Source organism: Mustela nigripes, chromosome 17 (genome assembly GCF_022355385.1).
Source record: "Mustela nigripes isolate SB6536 chromosome 17, MUSNIG.SB6536, whole genome shotgun sequence".
Classification (NCBI taxonomy): domain Eukaryota; kingdom Metazoa; phylum Chordata; class Mammalia; order Carnivora; family Mustelidae; genus Mustela; species Mustela nigripes.
This window is the reverse complement of record NC_081573.1, coordinates 11,584,738-11,607,108: the sequence shown is the minus strand read 5'-3', so window position 1 is coordinate 11,607,108 and position 22,371 is coordinate 11,584,738. Positions and strand designations below refer to the sequence as shown.

The window sequence follows — 22,371 nt, the reverse complement described above, 5'->3', positions numbered from 1 at the left end:
AGCTGGGAATTGCTATAAAAAGAAGGTCCTGTCCAAAGAACACCTGGTTGGGTTTCTTTCTTTTTCTTTTCTTTCTTTCTTTCTTTTTTTTTTTTTTTTTAAAGATTTTATTAGTAGACAGAGAGGCAGGCAGAGAGAGAGGGAGAAGCAGACTCCCCGCTGAGCAGAGAGCCCAATGCAGGGCTCAATCCCAGGACCCTGGGATCATGACCTGAGCTGAAGGCAGAGGCTTTAACCCACTGAGCCACCCAGGCGCCCCACTTGGTTGGATTTCTTATAAGCTTTGCTGCACTGTAGGTGCTAAACGCCTTCCAAGCAAGAAAGCCCAGAAGTCAGCTTCTAGAACTCTTGTCAGAGGGCTGGGCTGGAGAAGAAGGAGGCCATGGGAAAGCATGAACAAAGCCAGGATCAGGGTGAGGTGAGTGAGGCATTCCCCGGACATGCAAAATTTAAGGGCATGTCAGAAGCTCCTGAGTGGAGATAAAGAACACTTCAGTGGATTGTTTGTTTGTTTGTTTTAAGATTTTATTTATTTATTTGACAGAGAGAGATCACAAGTAGGCAGAGAGGCAGGTAGAGAGAGAGAGAGGAGGAAGCAGGCTCCCTGCTAAGCAGAGAGCCCGATGCGGGGCTCGATCCCAGGACCCTGAGATCATGACCTGAGCCAAAGGCCAGCGGCTCAACCCACTGAGCCACTCAGGCGCCTGGTGGATTGTTTTTTGAAAAATCAATGAATCCAAAAGAACACATGGTGAACAAAATACCAAACTTTTACTTTTTATTTTTTTTATTTTTATTATTATTTTTTAAAGATTTTATTTATTTATTTGACAGACAGAGATCACAAGTAGGCAGAGAGGCAGACAGAAAGAAAGAGGGGGGAAGCAGACTCACTGCTGAGCAGAGAGCCTGATGTGGGGCTCGATCCCAGAACCTGGGGATCACGACCGAAAGGGAGAGGCTTTAACCCACTGAGCCACCCAGGTGCCCCTTTTTTTATTTTTAAAAAGACTTTATGTATTTATTTGAGAGAAAGCATGCAAGCGAGTGCAGGGGGGGAGGAGGGGCAGAGGGGTGCAGAGGGAGAGAGAGAAGCAGACCTCCCCCTTAGCAGGAAGCCCATCTGGGGGCTTGATCTCAGGAACCTGAGATAATGACCAGAGCCACCCAGGTGCCCAAAATATCAAACTTTTAGATTTTTAAAATCTTAATTTCACTCAAATTTTAGGATTGAAATTTTTTATCTCATTTAAATTTTAGATTTGAATGTTTAATTTAATTAAGACTTTTGATTTGTGATTTAAAAATCTAATTTAAATTTGTTAATTCTAAAGACAAGATGAGTCACAGGGCCCTGACACATCATGTCAGAGCTTGAGGGAAAAGGAAAAATTAGCAATACTGACTGGCTTCGTTTAAAATGTTGGTGCCTAGGTGGCTTGGTTGGTTGGGCGATTGCCTTCGGCTCAGGACTTGATTCTGGAGTCCAGGGATTGAGTCCTACATTGGGCTCCCTGGTCAGCGGGGAGTTGGCTTCTCCCTCTGACCCTCTCCCTTCTCATGCTCTCTCTTACTCTCTCTCAAGTAAATAAATAGAATCTTAAACAAAATGTTAGTACCATTCATCATGGATTGTTTTGCATTCATTATGGTTCTTTAAAACATTGTGTTCAAATATTATTTATCTTGAGCACTGATTTTTTTGGTGCCTTCTTAAACTTAAGGAGACTTGCTCACCCAGCCTAGACCCTGAGGCAGTGAGAAGTGGAGAGCAGTGGTCCTAGCTCTGTCCAATTTACCATGTAGGTGTTTACCTTCCAAGTGGGAGCATGGGACACCTAGGGAGAAATGGCACCAACTCTTTCGGACTAATTAACACCCAGAGACAAAAGCCACAGCATGATTTACCCCTAGGTTCACTATTCTCCACTCTACCTCTACTTGAGGAACACTAAATTCCCCAAGTTGATGTTGTCCCACATAGGAGAGGCAGGCAAACAATGGGCAATCCAGAATATAGAGAATTTATGTGAATTTTGCTCCTGTAGAGAACTCGTGGCATGTGACCAAAAACCAGGGATAATAAGGACATTGTAGCTCCCATTGGAGGAAGGAGACACATTCTCAGGAACGTGCGGAAAACTCAGAAATGCAGGAATAATCTGTAATTATATACGGAGCTCTGCATTTACTTTGTCAAAACGCAATGAGAGTACTATTCTGTGATGGGATGAATTATATACCCCTCCCAAATTCATGTGTTGAAGTCCTAACTACCCTACCTCAGAATGAAACTATTTGGAGATAGGACCTTTGGAGAGATAGTTAAGGTAAAATGAGGTCATTAGAGTGGGCCCTATCCAATCGGCCCAGCGTCCTTGTAAGGAGAGGTCATTTGTATATGTATGGGGGATAGAGAAAAGCCCTTGTGAAGACAAAGCGGGAAGACAACTGTCTATAAGCCAAAGAGAAAGGAGTACTCAAGAGAGACCAACCCCTCAGACACCTTGATCTTGGACTTCTGGTCTGCAGAACTGGGCAACAATAAATTTCTATTGTAATGCGATGTGCCATGTTATAGCAGCCCTCAAAGACTAACACCACTCAGTATCTGAAATCAAAGGACAAGGCTGAACTGATTCTTTACCATGGGAAGGGAGAGGGATACTAGCTGGGTCATCTCTGTGCAGAAGGACTGATTTTATACAGAATCTGGAGTTAAGGGGTTGGCAGGCCTTCCGGGACACAAACAGGCTGACGTCATCGGTAGAACTGTCGCCTCTCAAGTGAGACCCCTGTTGATTGGTTGGCGCTCAGAGGCGTGTTTACCGGAGTGAGTCCATCCTTGATGGGCTCTTTCAGTGGCTGACTTTCCAAAGCAAAGTGCTGACACTGATTGTCTGGCTTGCAAAAAGTGCATTCTCTGAGGAGCGTTGTCATTGATCGGTTGAATGAGTTTAAAACTGATTCCGCTAGCTGTTTGTTTCCCTGGCTGGGGACCAGTGCATCTTTTCCCAAACTTGTGGGAACTTCCTTACTCTCAACTCGTTTGAGGACTCTGGCCCCACAAGACTGTCAGCCCAGTGAAAAGAGTAACATGACCTGAGTTGCTCATCCATACATATCCTGGGGCCTAAGAACATGACATGTTCTTAGCAGCAAATGCTGGATCTAGGCTCCTTGAATGAGAATGGCCTGGTCAAAGCATGTGCACAACTTCAGCTTTGATAAAAGCAGAAGAGGGGGAGCTGGAATGAGGTGGGGCCAGGAAACCAAGAGAACAGGGGTTCAAAGAAGGCGGTAGAACAAAGTGTTTTTAAGAAGGACAAAGAGGTCATTTCTGTTGATGGCCACAGTAAAGCCATATAACATGAGGACAGAGACATGAACATGGGATTTAACAACAGAGTAAGTTCTGAGCAGAATAATTTCAGGAGTGTAGGGTGAATGGAAGCCTATTTATAAGGAACTGAGGAGAATGTGTTCTAAAATATAGTGTATTATTAGAAAATTTAACGTATAGCAAGGCCAACAGATCCGAAGATGACTGTCATTAAAAGGACTGTTTTTTACTCATAATTCCCGAGAAGGGTCCACCACACTATGCAGGTCTACCCGGGCCAGTCAGGAGGCAGAGAGAGGAGGGGGAAACCATGGGTAAGATCCTTTACTGTGGTTTCTGAGAGAAGGAACAGATGAGGCGGAGTAAACCAGGCTGGGATTGGCTAGTTTGAATAATCTCAGTGGGCTCTGGAACTTAGGGGATGTCCCTAGTCCTCTAGTACCTGGCTCTGGGGCGAGTAGAGCAGGAGATGGTCCAGAGTGTGAAAGGCAGGTAAGGGTGAGGCATGTGTAGACTCTGGATTGATGAATTTGCATTGAAGCATGCCCCCAGAAAGAGGGCTTCTCCTGTGGGTGGTGGGGGGTGCAAAGGAGGAGGCAGGAGGCCAAGCAAGGTGACAGCAGGTACTGCTGGGTTGTGCAGAAAAGGTGTGTCCATGTCAGCCTGTAGGGCAGATATTAAAGCATATCATTTACAGAAGCTAGAAACATGGATAGCACAAAATAGAGGGTGAGGCACGAAGGGTGGGCAATGAGCACAGGCAAATCTTGAGAGAGAATGGGGGCTCCACAGAGAACAGGGAGGAAAATCATCACAGCTGAGGCGTGGGGAGCTATGAGATAAGTATGAAGATGAAGCCAAAGTCTGGGACCAAGAGCACCCAGTCAGAGGTGTTCATGTGAGCCAGGTTGAGGGGCTTGGAACTGATTGGAGGGCAATGGAAGCCGCTCCAGCTGCTGTGTGGAATGGGCAGAAGGTGACCTGAGAGAAGAGGGAGAACATTTAGGAGACAATTGTCCAGAGAGACGTGGTGGCAATGCAGACGCAGAGATGGAACAGGTACAGAAGGATGCAGCTGAGAGATTTTGAGATAGTGAGAGACAGTCAACCTTTGCACAGGTAGAGAACTTTGGAGACAGGCAAGAGGGAACATTCTGGCAGAGGCTTGTCCTCCCTGAGGAAAGGGAGCTTCAGAAAGTTCACACAGGCTGAGTGTCCACAGGGGCCTTCCACCAATGCCCCACCTCAGAATGTTCCTTTGACTTCTGAGCCAAATGCCAGGCAGAGACCCAGCAATGCATGCAGCACAGTCTATGGGTTGTGTGGGTGTGGAAGAGAGGGGATGGAAGATATTCTTAGAAAGGGCACATGTCCAATGTTCCAGCCACATTTCCAAACCGAAAAAGATGTCCCTGGGAATAGTCTTTCCCGCCAATTATCCCTGGATCCTTGTGTTCACCAGTGTTAGCCACATTTTCAGGGGCTGACAGTCTATTCCCCTTCATATCCTAAGAAAACAGTTTAGTGTCTTGAATCCTTTTCTCAACGAAAGTACAGAGAAATGGCCTGATTATTGTCCTTTGCACTAAATTCCAAAACTCCAAAAATACATCCTGAATGAAACCATAACAGAGTGGGAATATTTTTACTGTCATTATTTGTCACCCCTCTGTACCTCCATCAGGGTATGTATACACACACACACACACACGCAACACACATACAAAATGCAAGTACATATTGATGAACATTGCTTTTGATGCACATTGCTCATAAGATGATGCAAAAGTAGCTTCCAGACACATTCCATTTTCTAAGCCAGCTGCCACTCCTCGGACCTTCCGGACAGAACTCGGGAGTCTCCACTCCACAAGGGCTTTGGTAGGGAGTTGGGTGTTTAGTCAAAGAACTGTGGGAATCATTTGGAGGATTTTAGGTAGAGGTATGACCGTCTGATTCGCATTTTTAAAAGGCATGGAGAATGGATTCAAAGGGGGTAAAAATGAGGGAGAGTTAGTACTTGATTGTAGCAACCACCACGTGGTAGAAGTGGTCTTCACCGTGTTGGAAACAATGAGCTCAGGCCTGCAGAAAGAGCTATTTCAGGAGGCAGAGTTGGCAGGGCTGGTGACTGATGGGATATACCAGGTGTGCAGAGGAGACTGACCAAGGGCAACAGCCAAGTTTCTGCCTTGGCCTCCTAGCAGAGCCGCGCTTTGGTGCCAGTGGATGGCGAGTCCTCTGCAAGACCAGGATCATGTTTAAGTGGACGTTTCTGGGAGGGGGAGCTCTAGGATGAGGCAGAGCTGCTTGCATCAACCCTCTGGGAGGAAAGACACTAACTCCTAAAAGCAGGCCTGGCTGCGTGGTTTGCGGGGACAGTGCAAAAGGAAAGTTGTCCAAAACACTGGAAAAGTGTGCCTCAAAGGCCGGAAAATATAATGCTTCTCCCTTCTTTCCAAGGTCCCCCTCATGACCTGTCAGTGCAATCAGCAGCCCACTAGCTGCTAGTTTCCTCCTCCCCTCTGGGCCAGGGTGAAGCAGCATGCCCTGGGCAGGGCAGGGATGCAAACCAACTATTTCCCTCATCATATCCAACATTGCGGGGATGACCGATTCCCGAAGGTCTGAATCGGGGGCAGTGAGAGTCACGCCCCTGTCAAATTGCCGCCTGGATGTACCTTCCTCCACGTTCTCTTCTACCTAAACTCTCTGCCTCACTCCCAGAAGGACACTTGTCATTGGATTTAGGGTGCATTCGAGCAATCCATAACGATTGCATGCCAAAACTCTTAATCACATCAGCAAACCCTTTTTTCAACTAAGGAACCCATTCGCAGGTTCTGTGGATTTAGATGACAAGGAACCTTTCTGGGGGTTGCCATTACACCCTCTACGCTGGCCCTACCTGAAGAAGAAAAAGGCCAACTCAGATAGTGTTGGGAATATATCTCTTCCCCTCTTCCCTTGTTCTCTCCTCTCCAAGAAAAACTGGGTCCTTGAGAAAGAAAAGCCAGAGGAGGAGAAAGGAGACAGGTAAGAACAAGCATTGACTTAAAACATCCTGACCCACCCACCCAGCTCTAGCCTTCTCAAGGCTTCCATGTTTATCACCCAGAAAGAAGGCAGAGGGGGACCGAGATAGTTCTTTTTCCTGAAATACAGGAAGAAACGGGTCCAGATGAGTCCCAAAACTCACAGCATGCCTCTGATCCTGTCTCCATTTTAGAAAGGTCACCCTGGCCTAGGTTGGGGAATGAATGGAAGGAAAGAGAAGTGGAAGCAGGGGAACCAGAAAAGAGGGTGGTACACTTGCTACTGGGAGTCAAACTGCATCCCCCTCCAACTTGCCCTTCACCAGGCACCAAATTTGCCACCACCATGATCTTGGACTTCCTAGCCTCCAGAACTGTGAGAAAGAAATATCTGTCATTTATAGGCCATCTAATTTATGATAGTCCGTTATAGCGACCCGGATGTATTAGGACCACGTCAGTGGAAGTTTGAATGGGTTTGTCCAAGCATTCTGAATCCAGGGAATTACGTTCTGCAGTGAATCCGGGACAGCTCATCAAACTTCACTGTGGCCTGGAGGACACATTCTTCTACACTGTGTACCTCCATTTGTTTTCATTCCATGTCCTCCTCCAAGAAACCTCCTGATTCACATGGACTTTGAAGTGGTCAACAAACCCACAGTCTCCCAGTCCCTACAAAGAATTTCTTCCCACTGCTCCCTTTGTAAATCACTAACAAAACTGGTTAATGTTTACTGAGAGCTTACTTTGCACTAAGTGCTTTAGGTACACTATCTAACCTAAGCAGCAGGAGAAAGAGTAGGGGGCTCTAGCTCTGGCTTTATTCGCTGGTAGGCAGACAAGACCGTCCTAGCTCAGGCACACTTCCCACCAGCTGAGCACCGAACAAAGAGAATGTCATTCCTCATAGCCCCCAGGGAAAAATACCAAGTAATTCTCCAAGAGGCTCATCTGGAGTCATGTGCTCATCCCTGAACCAAAATCACTATGGGAACAACCAGGAACAGAGTTGACCTCCCAAGGCTGGGTCGGATACTCACCAGTTCCCCATACAATAGAGGGCTGTAGCAAGAAGCAGGGGCAGAGTACTGGGCAGAAAAACTACGGATGTCTGCAATAATATAAATCATGTTTACAAATATTGATTAGACCAACTATGCCTCTGGCATTTTCAATGAATTCGGCCAAAAAATTCTTTAAGTTAATGTAAGTTGAATATACTATTTGTTGTTAAGAAAGGACACTGATTCATTTACATATTTTTTCTCTCTTTCCACCAGAATGTAAGCTCCATAAGAACTGATACCAGGTCTGTTTTGCTCACTGCTGTAGTTCCTTTGCCTACAACAGTTCCTGAGACCATAGCAGGTACTCAGTAAATACTTGCTATGTTTGTGATTCTCTGTTCAACAACTGACCTTGATCCATACCAAAAGCATTTCCATGCAGCAGAGTGTTTGGTTTTCAAAACTCACCTCCGTATCCTCCAGATTCCAGTGTAGGTCTCACACACCCAGTCTCTCAGAATACACTGAAGAATGAATGAATAAGGACACGTCTCTGCTGCTGGGCTCTAAGGAACAGAAAGGCAGAGACCCTGAATGTCTGAACAGCAATTATGTCTCTAGGATCTAGCACTGTCTGACACACAGAATGCCACCACCTGTCCAATTACAATTTCTGAATGATAGACTAAGTGAATCAGTAAGTGGTGAATATGCATAATGTTAATGTAACTGCGGATTGCGGCAGCTTCTGAACCGGAAACCTATGACTTTGTGGACTCTGCAGAGGTTCACACGGTCGACATTTTGTTTTCCTGCCGAGACCCCCTCTCAACAACAGCTTTTAACACACAGAAAAGTCTTGCATCAACCACTGATGGAGAAGGTTTTAGGGCTTCAGGCAGTCCTCCCCATCCCCCAGTCAGCCAGGATGACGTCAATGGTTCGTTCTGGCTTGTTCCCCCTCAAGAGCGCTTAGCTCTTGTTAGCTATAGAGGCAGGTTCAGTCTGTTACCATGGAAACTGCAGCTGGAGTGGGGAAAAGGAGGGAGGTTGAGGAGTGGGCGGGGACTGGAACTTTCCAGCTCCAGAGGCTGACTGTGTGTGTTTGGAATCGAAAAGCAGAATCAGTACACAGTTCTCAGTAAATATTCTTGGGGCGACGGAATAAAATCGGGAGCTTGGACAAGTGACTGCATCTCTGAGCCTCTTCCCTCATTTGTAAAGTGAGATGGTTACCCCACTGCACGGGAGGTTTCAGTTAAGATGACGTGCACACAGCCCTTAGCAGAGGGCCCCGCGCTTTAGAAACCTCAAGCATCTCCAGGATGGTCTTCAGATCTGCCCAAATTCCAGACGCCATTTTTTCCTTCCTCCAAGAGGAATGCAGGCCCCTTCCCTCTCTATCTTACCGCGCGGCCTTGTCCCTAAGGCCCCGGATTAAATACAGGGGCCGCAGTGCACCCCAACGGGACTACCTAGTGCCAAGAAGACTGGTATTTATGGGAAATGCGATGGAAGCGGGTGGGCTGGTACCTGCGTTTGCTGGAGCCGTGGCCCCCTCCTTGCCCTAGGCTACTCTGCGACTGACGAAGCGCTGGTCTTGTCGGCCCACCTAGGTGATTGCTCCCTGACCGCGGCTCCGCGTCAGCCGCTCCTCAGGGGCTCCGGCCCCGCCTTTGAAAAGCCGTCGCGGAACGTCCCTTCCGGGCCAGCCACCAAGGACGCTCACCTCTGACAAGTGCCAGCCCCCGGGGCAGTCGTTCTAGGACGGGTGGAATCCGCTCTCTTTCCACCAGAACGTATTCAATCCAGTAAACACGTGCCCTGATGGAATTCTAAAACGGGAGCTTACTTCCGGGCTAGCCAACACGCTGCCTCCCGCACCAGACACAGGTAACGGGTCTGTAAACACGTAGCGCAGGCCCTACCCCAGGTGCCTCAGGCCAGGGAAGGGCCATACATCTGCGCCACCCTCGAGGTCCTCGACTGCAAGGCCCCTCTCCCGCCACGGCGGGTCTCCCAGGCGCCCTTGCGCAGGGGCTCCAGGTGCGCCTGCGCACTCAGTACCCACGCTCCACCACGCTAATGCTTGTTTTCAGGGCCTCACACCGTCCTCCGCGGGGAGCGGGGGAAGGCCTAGAGACCAGCGACGGTAGGACTTTAGCAGACCCACGGCGTCGGTAGGATCTTAGCAAACCGATGCCGTGCTTCTACCGACTGTTCTCTGCAGCCTTGGGTAAATACACTCTGCAGCCTTGGGTAAATACACAGAACTCTGTAGGCCCGGCTCCAGAGCCTAACCCCAAAGGCCGGAGCAGGCGCCTGCGCAGACAGCCGGGCTGGGGGCGGCGCCATCTTGGGCAGCCGCTGTCTCCCTCTCCTTCTGGCCGCGAGGACTCCTGCAGATGAGGGCTTCGCGTCCCTCGCGTGACTCCTGTGGCATCCCCGGCCGCCGTCACAGCCTGGGATCCTGCGCCGTCGTTGTGGCCAGCCCCCGGAAGGCCTCCGGGCAGTCGGGAGCGGCGCGCTTTTCTGAGCCCGGGATTTGTGGGGAGGGCCGTGCGCCCGCAGGAGAGCACGCCCGGGCAGGGGTCTCAGAGGAGCACTGCTGCCGTGTCCACAGCAGCTTCCCGAAGATGGGAGCGCCCGTCCTCGGAAGCTCAGCCGCTGTAAGTGCACAGCCCCGTGGTGTTTGAAGCAGGTGTCAGAGTTGTGCATCCTGGCTCCAAGGCCGCGTTGCCCCCGGTGTGCTCTCCCTCGGCAGGGGTCCCAGCACCCAAGCAGCCACCCATGTCCTTGATGTCTCTTCAGACGTCCCTTTCCTGGGCCTCTGGTGAGAATGGGGTCGTACGATGTGTGGTCTTTGGCTGCTGGCTTCTCGTACTTAGCAGAATGCTTTTGGGGGTCCACGTGTTGGTCACGTGTCGTACGTTCACCCGGCATGGGGTCCCACATCCCTTCAAGGAAAGTAGCTTTGGTTCAGAACTGCTCTGCGGGAGTCGAGACGGACTGTCAAGACTTGTTCAGACATTGTGGGAATGCGGCCGCACCTACACCGTCCCCCCAACCCCCCTGAAAGTCTGGACCACTTTTGCCAATTTCTATTTTCCCTGGGTCAAGCATATTTAATTCGGATTTATTACCATGGAATCCTAGGAAGTTATTAAAGATGCTGACTTTGGGGGCGCCCGGGTGGCTCAGTGGCTTAAGCCTCTGCCTTCAGCTCAGGTCATGATCTCGGGATCCTGGGATCGAGCCCCACATCAGGCTTTCTGCTCAGCAGGGAGCCTGCTTCCCCCTCTCTCTCTGCCTGCCTCTTTGCCTACTTGTGATCTCTCTCTCTCTCTCTGTCAAATAAATAAATAAAATTTAAAAAATTCAGGTCCTCTCACTCGTCGGTGGAGAGACTCTGGACAGCCGCTCAATCTTTCTGCGTCTCTGTTTGCAGGAGATCATTGTTACTAGACTGAAATTACTGCATAGAAAGTCTTCGTGCACTGGTGCATACCCCAGATTAGAATGTTAGCTCTTATTAACTTTTACAGATTCCTTTTTTGGGATAGCAAGGGTGGTGGGTCAAGAAATGGATGCTACTGCAACCCACCCGTGGGCTAAGGCATAAAGTTCGTTGAGAAACTCTTTTTTTATGACTAAGACCCTTTTGTGGCTTATAATTATTTGCTCCCTGGGAGTTGATAGGAAGTTTATAACCACCTCCCCCCAACCACCAGTATTGTTTTGATAGTTTGGGTACTTTTATTTTCTCAGGAAATTGTGCATTTCCTTAATCTTTGCAGATTTATTAGGTTAAAATTAAATAGCTTGCTCTAAAGAGTGTAGTCCCTGAAGGTAGAAACAAGGGTTAGAGGCCTGAGCCCTTACCAACTTTGGTGACTTGAGCAGTGTCCTTGACCTCCTGAGGCTCCAATTTCATGTTCAGAAATGGATAACAATAGCACCTACCTTCTCTTGTGGAGAGGATTAAGTGGAAACCTTTGACTTAACACTAAACCTGGCAGCATAGAGAAAGTTCCATAACTATCAGCTGTTGTTATTTTCATTATGCAGAATTCTTTCCAATTAAAACAGCTTAGGGATTGTAAACCTCTGTGAACTAGTTAATTAAAAGAAGTTGGGAAGCCCTCCACTGTTTCCTAGGCCTTGGAACATGTTATGGAACAGATAAATTACATGTTCCTTGAAAGTTGGAAGGAAGTTCCCATTCCTACTCCAGTCACCCTTCAAAGTCATGCTTTTTCTTCCTTTTGGGACGTATTTTTTATATTCTCCCCTTTCATTTTGCTAAGAGTTTTAAATTTAATACTAGAGAATGGGGGTGAGTAAACCCTTTCTGTAAAGGACCAAATAGTAAATATTTTAGGCTTTGTGGGGTATTTGATGTGTGTTGAAATTACTTAAGTCCGCCATTGTGGTATGAAAGCAGCCATAGATAGTATGTAAATATGGGTATGGTTATGTCCAATGAGACTTTATTTATGGACATCGAAATTTGGATTTCATGTGACTTTTGTGTTTGATTATTCATTTGATTATTTTTTCAGCTATTTAACCACTTTTTAATTCAACTATATTGTATGTAGTCTGTCCAGAGAGAGGGCTGAATTTGGGTGTAGTTTGCTGACCCTGCCATAGGATTTCATGGCACAGTGACTAGTGGTGTGATCTGGAGTCAGATAGGCATTATACTAATCTACCTCCCTCCCTCCCTCATATATATATTGAGATAATATATATGAAAGGTCTTAGTGTTGGGAGGCAAGTGATCACATTTTAGCTATCTCACATTTCTGAGACTTAGTTGAATAGAATTAAGTGGTAGAGGTTGACACTAGATAACTTGAGTTTAAATCCTGGCCACTTACTAGCCATGTAACTCTGAGCTGGTCACTCAGCCACTCTCCCTCCTATTTCTCATCCCTAAAATAGAGATTTTAATTGTACCCACTTCAAACAGTTGTCCTAAAGATTAAATAAGCTAACACTTTATTTATAAAGTACTTAGAAAAATCCCTGGCACATATAAATTTTCAATTAGCATTAGCTGTTATTATTTCACAATACGATATATTTGGTGTTGAAAATCCCTGTGCTGTGTTGTTAAAATGAAAGATTTTCATTTCACTGAAGTACAGTTTATAAAGCAGAGGAATTATTTGTTCCTTGGAAGTGTGAAGAAAGTTGCCAGAAAAAGGCAAGGGCTTAGAGAAATATTTCAAGAAAGTACTCCCTTGATATTTGCCAAATTTTTATTATCTGCCTTCCTTTCAAGAATGATATATTTCATTATGGCTTTCAAATTTAATAGCCTAGACATGTACCCAATGGTGGTTGAGAGTTCAGGCGTCTCACGAATTTGGGTTTGATTCCTGACTCTACCACCTACTAGCATGTACCTGAGATGAGATAACTAACTTCTCAAGGCTTGCCTCTGATGCATAAAACTTGGATAATACTAGCATGTACTTCATAGAGTTGTGATGTGGGTTAGCCATCATAATGCACATAAACGCTTGGTGCCAGGCTTTGCCCATTGTAAGAATTTAATGAATGATAGCTATTACTTTTATTATCTTCCAGGGCACTCTTAATGTAAGACGCATTTGAGATTGAAAACCATTTGCTAGGTTTTTAAATGGACAGCCTTCCCTCTTCTTCTAGGTTTGGAATGCTTAGTATTATTATAGGAATTTTTGGTCTTAGGAGATTGCCTTCAGGAACCCATTAGTCACCAGTTTACTTCTCATAAAGGGGGCCATTTCTTGAAGATTTTCATTGTATTTGCATATCATTGTATTGGGAATTTAAAGCAGTGTAGACAAAAAGACCTAGGTTTGAAATCTGGCTTTCTCAACTGGTCAGATTATGACTTTGAGGAGATAACATCCTCTCTGAGCTGAAGATTTCTCATCTGTAAAACAAATATATTAGTTCTAGTTTCATTATGATTACTGGGAAAATACACCCAGATACATAAATTTGCCAATAACTTCATCTAGATCTAATTACCCATTTAAAGTGTACAAATCAGTAGCATTTAGTATATTCACAGAATTGTGCAACCATCATCACAAGAAATTTTAGAACGTTTGCATTACCCTGAAGGGAAATCTCACTCTCCATTCCTCTCTTCCCCAACCCTGGGCAACCATTAATCTACTTTCTGTCTCTACAGGTGTGCCTGTTCTGGACAGTTTACATGAATGGAAGAGAGCTCTTCCGACTGGCTCCTTCACAAAGTGTAATGTTTTCAAAATGGATCCGTGTTGTGGTATATATCTTTTTTCCCCCCAATACTCTTGTTGTATGGATATACCATAGTTTATTTGTCCACTCAGCACTGATGGGCATTTGTGTTGTTTCTACTTTTGGCTGTTCTGATAATTCACGTATGTTCTCATGAGGACATACGTCTTCATTTCCTCCAGAAATGGAATTGCTGGGTCCTGTGGTAACTGTTTGACCTCTCAGGGAACTGCCAGACTTTTCCAAGTGGTACCCAGATTGTTTTTGTCAGAAAATGTTCTTGAAAGCCACTCTCCTAATTTAGTTAAGGGAATTGGCAAGCCTTCTGCCTTTTTTTTAACGCCCTGTAACAATTTGTGCAGACTAAGAATAATTAGTTTCTTGGGCATTTGAAAGACACTCCAGTCAAACTGAGATTTCAAGTAATTGCTGCCTCCCTAGAAAATGATAGCATTTCTTTAAGTTTTTCCAATGTGTTAGCATAGAATTACATGGCATAGTGGTTGAAGAGCCTGACCTTTGGAGTCATTTATGAGGTATGCAATTTTGAGTGAGACTCTGTGAGCTTCAGTCTCCTTGTATATAAAACAGATAAGGACACCTGTCTCACCTATTGTAAGGACGAGCTGCAAAACATGTAATGCTCGATGCAGTATGGAGAGCCCAAGAAGTGTTAAATAAAGATTAGTTTTTAATCATATAGATCTTATGCAGTTGAAAATCCCTCTGCTGGGTTACTGAAATATATTGGAGAGCATTTTAACATAGTATTCTTTGTAAGAAGATCTTTCCCAATTTTTTTCCCTATCCTTTTAGTAGTCAATTTTGGTCATTTTTATTTTCTTTGAAAATGTTCCTTTTCATTGAATTTTCATATATATCATTTTAAAGTCTTATTTAATATTAATGTGTTTGCTTTAACTTTTAATTATTAACGTATTTGTGTGATTCGCAATTAAAAAGGAGAAAAGGGTATGTAGTGAAAATTTCCTTCCCACATGCAATCTCCAGCCACCAGTTTCTGGTCCTGTAGATAGCCAGTGTCACTAGTTTTCTGAATAGTCTTTCAAAAGTTATCCTGCGTATATAGTGGTAAATATAGATATGTTTCCCTTTTAACTTAACAAAGTGTTCAACTCCTTGACTTTTCATTTAATAATGTGTCTTGGACATCATTCCATCAAATATTTCTCCTTTGGATTTTTTTTGGATAAAATATTTCTCCTTTGGATGGTAATATACTATGGGATTTTCTATTACATACAGAATTTGTAAAATCTTTATTTCCAGCTGTTTTTCTGCTTTCTGAGTCATTTTCTACTTTTATCTCAATGATTGTCTTTTTCTTTCTTTCTTTTGTAAGATTTTTATTTATTTAGTTAGTTTACAGAGAGAGAGAGAGAGAGAGCCAGAGAGCACAAGGGGTAGAGAATAGCAGAGAGAGAAACAGAAGCTGGCTCCCACAGAGCAAGAGCCTGATGGGGGGCTTAATTCCAGGACCCTGGGATCATGGGGTCAGAGCCAGAGACAGGCACTTAACTGACTGAGCTACCCAGGCACCCCTGATTGGTCTTTTCTTGTTCTCTTTAGATGTATCTTGTGATGGGCCTTTAGCAAAACCAGCCAGGCCTGCCTGGCCTGCTGTCACATTTGAGGTGTTGACATGTGAGTATGTGTGGAAATCGTGCCATTTTTCAGGAGACTTGGGTGAGATTTGAGTGTTGGTTGCCCCTAGGAGGATGTGCTGGAGGGTGTGATTGCTGGGGATCTCGTTTTTAAATGGTCTACAGGACCTGTATGGTCTGACTTCTCTTTCTAGCATTTGTCTTATGCCTGTCTGTTTCCAGTTCTGTGGCTCTCCAGATTCCTCTCTGCCTCCTAACCTTCATACGCACCATTAATTAGGCATCGGCTGTCTTTTCTCAGCCCCGATCCAGGTCAGACTCTCCCATTGTTCATGTATATCTTCATGACATTTACTGCTTGTCACTCACATTGTGTGGTTATATGTGATTATTGGGCTTCACCATGGACCGTATGGCCCATGACGGCAGAGACTGTTTCCTTGTTCGTTGTACCGCAAGTGTCTGGATGTAGTTGATATTCCCTGCCTGTTTGTTGAATGATTAAATAAATAAGCCTCTAGGATGTTGCCAGTTCAGGATTAGGGCTTTCAGGCTGATACACCAATTTGAGAGAGAATGGACAAGCAGGCAGAGTGGCAGGCAGAGGCGGTGAGAGAAACAGGCTCCCTGCCGAGCAACGAGCCCAATGTGGGGACTCAATCCCAGGACCCTGGGATCATGACCTGAGCTGAAGGCAATGGTTTAACCAATGGAGCCACCCAGGTGTCCCAATGCCTTTAATATAAATGTTTGGTTTTCAGTTGTCCTGACATCCTTTGAGAGGGTTAAAAAATAAAAGTAAGTTTACCCTTAAGGAAAACTGCATTACTGAGGAATTTTATACAAATTTGTATACTAAGATATTTACCCATTCAGCAATGAATATGTATGTAAGAGCCCTAAATACTGAAGAATGATTTCTTTCTTTATCTTGTAAAGTGGTGTTTATTTTAACCTACCTATTCGTGTGTTGACCCAGCTGGGAACAGGAGCAGAGGACTTCCAGCACTAGCTCTCCAGCAGAGGCCTCTCAAGACTCCCTGCTTAAGCTCTCCACTTGATAGGAGCACAGGCATTTCAGTGGTGACATGTCCAAAAGAGCGCTTTTGATTTTAGGCTCTTCCCTAAACATGTAATTCAGAAACTCACTAAATTACACTTCCATTTACTAAGTTGCCCAAATGAGAAACATAAGAATCATTTCTGACACCTTTTTTCCTGGCCATGTGCACACAGACTGCCAGCAAGATCTCTCTCTTCTGTCTCCAAATTACACTGTATTTGTTCGCCTCTCCCTGTCTCCACTGCCACCAGGTTAGTTCAGAGCACCGTCATCCTTTGCTAGACAGCTGCTTCCTCTCTTCCCCATCTCTCATTCTCAACACAGCAACATGAATCTTCTCAGGATGGATTGAGACAGACCTTATGTATAAGTCTTTAATGGCTTCCCATCATATTTAGGATTAAATTCAAGATCATCTTGGTCCACAGTTCCTAAAGAGCTGGCTCTTGCACATTTGTACAACCTCATTTTGTGTACCTCAACCTCATCCTAACTACCCTCCATCAATTCAGATGTCTTTCTGTTGTTTCCCTTTATGGTCTTTGTATGTTGCTGTTTCGTCTGTTTAGAATGTCATTCCCCTTGCTTTTCTGGCTGGCTCTTTCCTACAACTGAGTCTTTGCTTCTCTTTGTCAGAAAAGCCTTCCCTGACTACGTTGTAACCACCATACAAACACATCCCTCCTCATTTCCACATCCTGTTTTTTTTTGTTTGTTTGTTTTTAGTTGTTGTTGTTGTTCAGAGCCCTCAGCACAGTTTTTAAAGGTTTATTTTGCCAACTTACTTACTGTATGTATCTTCCTAGCTAGACTGAAGCTTGAAGACACATTTATCAAATGAGTAAGGGCAGGGGTCATTTTAGTGGCACTCAAAATGAACCATGAACCTGGCCTTAGCATTGGTCCTTATATGTAGTGGGCACTCAAATAGTTGTTGAAAGAATGGATGAATAAGTATTTACTGAGAGATTTCTATGTGTTTAAGATCTGTATAAGCTATGGGATCAGAATACCCAGTTAGTCCAATCTATTGCAGATTTATTGCATGCCAGAGATTCTCAAACTCTGGTTTTAACACCCATTTACAATCTTGAAAATGATTGAGTCCTCCAAAGAATTCTGTTAATGTGGGTTATACTTGCCACTATATATAGGTTTAGAAATTGAAACAAAAATTATAAATGTATATTAGTTCACTTAAAAATAATTGTAGTAGGGCGCCTGGGTGGCTCAGTGGGTTAAGTCGCTGCCTTCAGCTCAGGTAATGATCTCAGGGTCCTGGGATCGAGTCCCGCATCGGGCTCTCTGCTCAGCAGAGAGCCTGCTTCCTCCTCTCTCTCTCTCTGCCTGCCTCTCTGCCTACTTGTGATCTCTCTCTGTCAAATAAATAAATAAAATCTTTAAAAAAAAAACATAAAAAAAAATAATTGTAGTAAATCCCAATACATGTTAATATAAGCAACTTTTTTTTTAAACTGAAAATGTCTTAATTCCTAAAACAAAAGATTACTGAGGAGAGCAGCATTGTTTTACATCTTTGCTAATCTCTTTAACATCTGGCTTGAATGAAAATAGCTAAATGCTCATCTGCTTAAGCATTCCCTCTGTCAGCCTCAGGAGAACTCCACTATACACTTGGGAAAGAAATGAGATTACTGATGTAGATAACTTAGAAGATACTATTTTTGAGATGGTGCTGGGAGTTTTTGCTTTCACACTTCCACTTCTTTTTAATACGAACTTGCAATGATAGAGATATTTATGACATCTCTGTGGATCAAAAACTGAACAGAAAGACATAAAGATATGTGGGGTTCAAAGAGATAAACCTGCAGGACTTTTGCTCTTAAAATAGGCAGAGGAAGTTAATTCCACTGCTGTGGAGTAAGGAGGTCCAGGAGAAGCTGATGCGCACTGAGGTCCCAGGTTCACTGTGTCAAACGGGCTGGGGTGGAGTTGTCCTGACATAAAATGAGACTGGAAAAAGGCAGTGACGGTTATTCAGGCCTCCAGCTTATGATGGTTATACTCAGGGCAGTGGGGAAAAACATGACCATGTAGAGAGTACCTAGCCTAAGCTGAAGTCTTGTTCAGTGAATAATATACTCTCTCTTCACATGGCATATATTCCCTAATTGACAATATAAAACTTGTCTTGGGATTAAGTTTCTCACTGGCAGGTAGAGATTAACCCCACCCCACCCCCCCAAAAAAAGCTGGATGTGGAGGGAAGAGAAGTTCTGAGAGGAGGGGAAAAGATAATCCACAGGAGAAACACTTAGAAACTAAAATTGCAAAGCATTGAGTTAAATTTAGGAAAACCTGTAATAAGTAAGACAATAAAATCAACAGATAGGACATGAATTCACTCCTGACAAATTGCAATTCAAATTAGATAGTTTCAGTGTGATCTTAAGATTATTATTTTTTAGAGATTTTATTTATTTGAGAGAGAATGAGAGAGAGTTCTAGAGGGGGGAGGGTCAGAGGGAGAAGCAGACTCCCCGCTGAGCAGGGAGCCCATGTGGGACTCAGTGTGGGCCTCAATCCTGGGACACCGGATCATGACCTGAGCTGAAGGCAGTCACTTAACCAGTTGAGCCACCTAGTTGTCCTTGACCTTAAGATTCTTAAAAGATGAAAGATAGTATTCATAACATGTTCATCCATTTGAGAAAGGTGGTCATAAAAGAGTACCAATTAAAAATCATAGACAAAAAGAAAATATAGCCATTATAAAACACATAAAGTGAAATACTATACTGGATGCAGATAAAAGGAGGAATTACAGGGGCACCTGGCTGGCTTAGTCTGTACAGCATGCAACTCTTGATCTTGGGGTCTTGTGTTCAAGTCCCATGTTGAGTATAGAGTTGACTTAATATAAAAAAAAATGTGTGTGTGTTTAAAAAGGAAAAAAAGGAATTAGCAACCCAGAAAAGAATATGAAAAATAGAGAAATTAAGATAAATGGAGGATAGATGAAGAAAGGCCAGTATACTCCAGTACAGAAGAAAATAGAATTGGAATGGCAGAAAAGTGATTTTGGCCAAGACATACTGGCATGAATTCTCCAAATGGGAAGAAATACCTTCATCAAGCACACAAGTTCTGAGCAGGATAAACAGAAATAAATCCCACCACCTATTCTAAAAGCTCCAGGGACATTTAAATTGATATCAGACCTTCTTCTCAGCAGTGTCTGAAGACAATGGAATATTATCTTCAAAATAAGGAGAGAAGATAAAGGTCACCTTAGAATTCCATACCTAGATAAACTGTCATTTAGAAATGTCTCCTAAAGCCATTTTTAGAAATACAAATAGAAAGACTGTCTTACACACTAACTAAAATTTTATTTAAGGATTTATTTCATTAACAAAGATGAATCTAGAGAGGAGTAAAATTTAAGCAAAAATGAATGAATAAATTATTAAAATATCAATAAATATAAAATTAGTCATTGAATATAAAAAACTTTTTGGTTTATTTAAAAAGTATGGCTAAATTTCTTGACAATAACTAGAAAGGGGGAATAGGAAATTCAAAAATTGCTAAGGTATTCCAGGATATCTTTTATTATTTATACTGTTAAATATATACTTGTATACAAATTAGGAATTTAAGGTGGACAATAAAATAACTGAAATATAATTGAGAGCTTCCATATTAGCAGATGGGAAAAAAGGGGGGTAAAGAAAATTTGATCTACTCAGTAGAAAGTAAGAAAGGAAAAAATAAACAGAGGAAAAAGCACAATCATCAAGCAAATATATCAGAAATTAATAATGCAAACAAATTAACTCCTCTGTGAAGAATAAACTCACAGAGTAATTTCTTTGATATCCAACTTAACAGAGGAAATCATGGACTTGTTTCTACCTAAAAATATGGCCTTGAAACATAAAGCAAAAGGTAAAGAATTAACCAGGAGCAGTGGATTAAAACCTTAGGCATAATGGACGGTTTCATGATAATTACTTAGGACTGATATATTAAGCAGAGAGAAAATTAGTAAGAATTCTGAAAATGTGAACACATAGTTAATAAGCTTGTCTATGAACACAAACAGAAATTGGTAGCTAGTATTTACAGAATACTCATTATTTTCTAATGCATTGAACAATTAAAAATTGATTATATCAAGATCACAAAGGAAGTTTTAACAAAAACATCAAATAATAACATACAGGTGATGTCATTTGGCTATAATGCAGTTAAATTAGGAATCTGTAATTAAAGACTTTTGCAGAACTTAGAAACCTAAAGGCATTCTTAAATGTCATGAAGAGGAAGTGTGATGGAAACAATATAACATGGTACTGAACAGCAGTGAAATACATGCAAAGCCAGTCAAGTGATACTTGGAGGGAAAGTTAACAGTTTTAAGTATATCTGTTAAAAATTAATGGATTAAAATATATGAGTTAAATATGCAACTCAAGATGCGAGGAAGAGAAACCCAAATAAGTAGGAGCTAGGAAATAATAAAATGAACAGAAATTAAATGGAAAAAAGGAATTTGGTTAAAAAAGCCAAAAGTCACTTTAAAAACATAAAATTGTCAAATCTTTAATAAAACTGGTAACATCAGAGTAGATGAAATGGTATTAGTACTAGAAAAGGTGACATTTTACCAATGCAGAAGAGATTATAAATCAAAGAGAATACTGTGAATAGTTCTGTGCTAATAAATTTGAGTGAAGTGAACAGTTTTCTTGTAAAATATAAATGACCAAAATGACTCCAGACGAAGCAGAAATAAAAGTCCCAAACTTACAAGGAAACGAAATCTAAAATATTCTATGAGAGAAGACATCAGATCTACATAATTTTATGGTGAGTTATACTAAGCTTTCAAAAGCAGAGAACCCTATTTTTTTTATAGACTGTTGTGGAGAATATAAGCAGCAAGATAACAATCCAAGTCATTTTATAAGGCTGGCATAACCTTGATAAGGAAACCAGGCAAGGACAGTATAATTAAGAACTTAGATGTAAAAAACAAACATGAAATATAAGCCAGTAGTATCCAGCTGCATATATATATAAATCAGACTCTTGTAGTCATGCTCAAGTAGGATTTAGGAATGCAAACATGTTTCAGCATCAGAAAATTAGATTTCATTCTCCACATTAACAGATTATATAAAATAATAAAGTATAATCTTCCCCCAAAATATAGAAAAGTCATTGTATGAAATTAAACTTATTCACGGTAAATTTTTTAGGAAATTAGAGCTTAAAGGAATTTCCTTAAACCCCAATAAATAGGCTCTACAAAAAAGCTTGTGAACATTTTTACTTGATAGCGAAAGGTAAGATGTATCCCCACCTCAAAGATCCTAACCAATGTGTTATGATAATGGAATGAGTTATGATTGTCAAGAGAAAAAAATTGTCATTAATAAAGATAGTGACATTACCAAAAACCAGGAAAATTTGTAGACAAACTAACAAGTGTTAGAGCTAACAGGACTGGTAAACAAATTCACTGACTATGAAATCAAAAAAGCAATAGCAGATAATTCTTCTCAAAAGCTCATAATCTAATGCAAGTCATGAGAAAATATTAGATAAACTCATTTGAGAGACATTCTATAAAATCTTACTGATACCTCAAAACTGCCAAAATCATGTAAAACAAGGAAGTACTGAGAGGCCGTCACAGCCCAAAGCCTAAGGAGAAGTAACAATGTGTCCTGGATAGGATTCTGGAACAAAAGGAAGATATTTACAGAAAAACCAGTAAGATAAAAATAAAGTCTGTAGTTTAATTAATAATTCTGTACTAATGTTAGTTTTTTCATTTTCACAACATTCCAAGGTTAGGCAAGATGTTAACATCAGGGGAGACTGGGTGAGGAATCTTTATCTTTGCAATTTTCCTATAAACCTGAAGTTACTTAAAAAAAAAAAAAAAAGCTGTACCACATTGTAACCCCAAAATAACTGATTAAGTAATAGGGGGAAAAGACCTCCTAAAATCAAATTGAAATTCCAATAGGATATATTTTCTTCAGGTGTTTTT

General features: G+C 42.6%; 1 protein-coding gene across 3 annotated transcripts in view; it reads left to right on the top strand.

Moving 5' to 3' along the window:
- The first annotated feature begins 9,738 nt into the window (after positions 1 to 9,738).
- PEG3 (paternally expressed 3) overlaps positions 9,739 to 22,371 on the top strand; it is a 50,048-nt gene continuing 37,415 nt past the window's right edge. The window contains exons 1-2 of one of the 3 annotated variants that reach the window (XM_059383132.1): positions 9,739 to 10,057; positions 13,582 to 13,677. The gene's annotated coding sequence lies outside the window, so the exon portion shown is untranslated. Of the gene's footprint in view, positions 10,058 to 13,581; positions 13,678 to 15,242; positions 15,318 to 22,371 lie in introns of those variants that run through there. The other 2 variants (XM_059383133.1, XM_059383134.1) reach the window with 2 other exon arrangements.